Here is a 4,404-nt window from a genome sequence, read left to right on the forward strand (position 1 = left end):
GTTTTTGGCACGTTTAACACGTTTTTGATATGTTTAACACGTTTTCACACGTTTAACACGTGTTTCACACATTTAATATGTTTTTCACGTTTTTAGCATGTTAAACACGTTTTTGACATATTTGACACGTTTTTCACATATTTGACACGTTTTTCACACATTAACACATTATTCACATTTTGGTACGTTTAATACGTTTTTGACATGTTTAATATGTTTTTCACATTCTTAACACGTTTAACATGTTTGTAACATGTTTAATACGTTTGTAACATGTTAACACGTTTTTGGCACGTTTAACACGTTTTTGACATTTTAACACGTTTTACACATTTAACATATTTTTGACATGTTTAACATATTTTTTTGCACGTTAACACGTTTTGATAAGTTTTAACACGTTTAACACGTTTGACATTAAACGTGTCAAAAATATGAAAAACATGTTAAACGTGTCAAAAACGTGTTAAACGTATCAAAATGTGCCAAAAACGAGGAAAATGTGTTAAACGTGCCAAAAACGTATAATATGTGTCAAAACGTGTTAAACGTGCCAAAAACGTGTAAAAACATGTTAAACATGTTACAAACGTGTTAAACATGTTACAAACATGTTAAACGTGTTAATAATGTGAAAAACGTGAAAAACATGTTAAACATGTCAAAACGTGTTAAACATGCCAAAACGTGAAAAATGTGTCAAAATGTGTTAAATGTGTCGTAATCGTGAAAATGTGTCAAACGTGTTAAAAATGTGTTAAACATGTCAAAACATGAAAATAGTGTCCAACGTGTCAAATGTGTTAAACGTGTTGAATGTGTGAAAAACGTATTAAACGTGTCGAAAACGTATTAAACGTGTCGAAAACGTGAAAAACGTGTCAAAACGTGTTAAACGTCTCAAAACGTGGAAAACGTGTTAAACGTGTCAAAACGTGTTAAACGTGTCAAAACGTGTCAAAATGTGTTAAACGTGCCGAAAATGTGAAAAACGTGTGAAACGTGTCAATAATGTGAAAAACGTATTAAACGTGTCGAAAACGTGTTAAACGTGTCGAAAATGTGTCAAAACGTGTCAAAAACGTGGAAAACGTGTCAAAACGTGCCAAAAATGTGAAAACGTGTGAAACGTGTCAAAAATGTGAAAGATATGTTAAACGTGTCAAAACGTGTTAAAACGTGTTAAACGTGTCAAAAATGTGTCAAAATGTGTTAAACATGTCAAAAACATGAAAAAACGTGTCAAAACGTGTCAAACGTGTCAAAAACGTGTTAAACATGCCAAAAACATGGAAAACGTGTTCAACGTGTCAAAAATGTGTTAAACGTGTGAAAAACGTATTAAAAATGTCAAAAACGTGAAAAACGTGTTAAACGAATAAAAATGTGTTAAATGAGTCAAATAAATGTTAAATAAAAAAATTAAAAAAAAAATAATTTGAGTTACCCAACCCATACTCAACTCAACCCATACCCAACCCATATTAGTAAATAATATGGGTTGAATTATGGGTTGGGTAAATTTAATTTGGGTTGAATATGGGTTGGATAATACGGGTTGGATTTACCCGTTTGCTCATCCCTAATTGTCTCTATAAATAAGGCTACTTCCATCCTTTACATGCATGTCTTCAATCTACACATAGCAATTTGCATCTTTTAAGCAATGGCCATAATCGTCCTTCATGCTACGATTTTATTTCTAGCATTTACAGTGACCATTCTCCTTTTCAAAAAAATAACAACTACTTCAACCTTACCTCCTAAATCTTGTTTACCGCCAGGCCCTAAACCATGGCCAATTATTGGCAATATTTCAATAATGATAAGAAATAAACCATTGTATCGATGGGTACATGATACAATGTCAAAAATGGGCTACGAGATATTTTGCATTCGCCTAGGGAGCGTGCATGTGATAGCTGTTACCTCTCCAGAGATTGCATGCGAGTTCCTGAAGAAACAAGATGAAAATTTTATGGCACGTCCTACGTTCCTATCAGCTGAGCTAGCGAGCGGTGGATTTTCCGGGACGATCTTTACGACAGTTGGTGACCAGTGGAGAAAGATGAAACGTGTAATGGTCTCTAACATCCTCTCTTCGGAAACTTTCCATTGGATGCACGACAAAAGAGCAGAGGAGGCTGATCATCTCGTTAACTATGTCTACAATGTTAGCCAGAGCAATGCGGACGGTGTAGTCAACGTTAGGGTTGTAACACAACACTTTTGTGGAAATATGATTCGGAATATGATTTTTAGTAAGAGATTTTTTGGGAAAGGCACCGAAAATGGGGGACCTGGAGCTGAGGAAGAGGAACATTTGGATGGGAGTTTCACTGTACTCAAGTGTTTGTATAATTTCTGTATTTCTGACTATTTTCCGTTTCTTCGACGTAGAATAGATCTCGATGGAAATGAGAAAAGAACAAGACAAGCAGTTGAGAGTGTGAGGAAATATCAAGATCCGGAAATAGATATGAGAATTAAACAATGGCAAGAAGGAACAAAAAAAGAGAAAGATGATCTTCTTGATGTTCTAATCACTTTAAAGGATGACCAAGGAAACACTCTATTGACATCGGAAGAGATTAAGGCTCAAATTTTGGTAATGAAAACATAAATCTCTTTTCTTATTGTTGTACGTACACTTGTATATTCATAGTATAATCTTAAAGATAAAGAGAAGAAAATAAGAAAAAAAAATGAAAGTCTAATTTATTCACATAAATTTTGAAATTTATACAAATGCATTACAAAATAATTTCTTAATTAATATATGTGTGCAGGAAATAATGGTAGCAACAATTGACAACCCATCAAACGCGGTCGAATGGGCTATTGCTGAGATGATAAATCAACCAGAGACATTGGTAAGAGCCGTTCAAGAATTAGACCAGGTTGTCGGAAAGAACCGGTTTGTTCAAGAATCCGACCTGAACAATCTCAATTACATTAAAGCTTGCGTTAAAGAATCTTTTCGTCTCCATCCAATAGTCGCATTCAATCTCCCACATGTGTCTATCTGTGACACCATGGTGGCTGGTTATTTCATACCTAAGGGTAGCCATATTCTTTTGAGCCGTCCAGGTCTGGGAACTCTAAAATATGGAATGAACCGCTTCGATTCAATCCTGAGCGTCACCTTAATTATGATGGCTCGCATGTGATATTGAATGATCCTGATCTCCACCTATTGTCATTTAGTATAGGTCGGCGTGGTTGTCCCGCGGTTAACCTAGGATCCACCATCTCAATTATGTTATTGGCTCGACTTCTTCAAGGTTTCACATGGAGCCCCCCTCCAAATACTACTTGCATTAAACTTTTGGAGGCTATTGATGAGATGTCTCTTTCCAAGCCTCTACTAGCCCTTGCAAGTCCGCGCTTGGATGAGAGGTTGTATGCATGCATCACTTAACCCTTAATAAATGCAAAGATATGGACAACTAAGTATAATGTTTTTTTTGTTCTAATTAAGAAGCTTTATTTTCTAAGCTATGTGTGCATGTGTCATCACGTTATATTTGAAGTACTTCAAAGATCACCTAGTTATAAATATGTGGCGTGTCTTATATAAGCTCTTTGTAATAAAATATAAATTTATTATATCATGTTTTTATTATTATGAATGTGAAAAGAGTTTTTGTTTTGATTATGATTTAATAAAATATAACATAACATAAGCATATATATATATATTTGGTAAAAGTTTCACCTAACAAACTCAAAAACACAATATTATTAATCATTTTGAAAACAAGATTGGAAACATATATATATACATGCCTGGCCAGAACTAGAGGGTAATGCAACCAATGCAATTGCATAGGTCCTCTATTTTCAGGGTCCTAAATTTTAAATTATTAATATATAATATTATTAATTATATATTATATATTATAAAATATATTTTTTCGTATAATATTATATTTATTTTCTTATAACACACTAATTTTTCTCTATATATATAATATTATATTTCTTTTCTTATAATACGTTACTTTTTTCATATATATATATATATGAAATTATATTTATTTCTTTATAACACGTTAAAATTTTCTTTTTTCTCACTCAATATTATATAATAATATATATTACTTATTTCTCTATATTATGTATAATATATTAAACTTTTCTCTCTCTATTTTATATCTAATATATTAAAATAATTTATCTCTCCATAACTCTTTTATATCACTAAACCTAATTATATTTTTTTATTTTACTTCAACCATAACAAAATCATCTTTAAGGTTAAATTTTAATACTTTTAAATTTAATATTATATTTATCTTATAATTTCTTCTCATTTTAAAATATCTATTTTTTTTATTATAGAAACATTATACCCAATATATCACAAATATTATCAATGGAGGTTTCATAATCACCAAAAAC

General features: G+C 31.9%; 1 pseudogene; it reads left to right on the forward strand.

The window, feature by feature from the left end:
- Positions 1 to 1,655: 1,655 nt before the first annotated feature.
- On the forward strand, positions 1,656 to 3,421 carry LOC124912794 (annotated as a pseudogene).
- The last annotated feature ends 983 nt before the right edge of the window (positions 3,422 to 4,404 follow it).

Source organism: Impatiens glandulifera, chromosome 8 (genome assembly GCF_907164915.1).
Source record: "Impatiens glandulifera chromosome 8, dImpGla2.1, whole genome shotgun sequence".
NCBI lineage: Eukaryota > Viridiplantae > Streptophyta > Magnoliopsida > Ericales > Balsaminaceae > Impatiens > Impatiens glandulifera.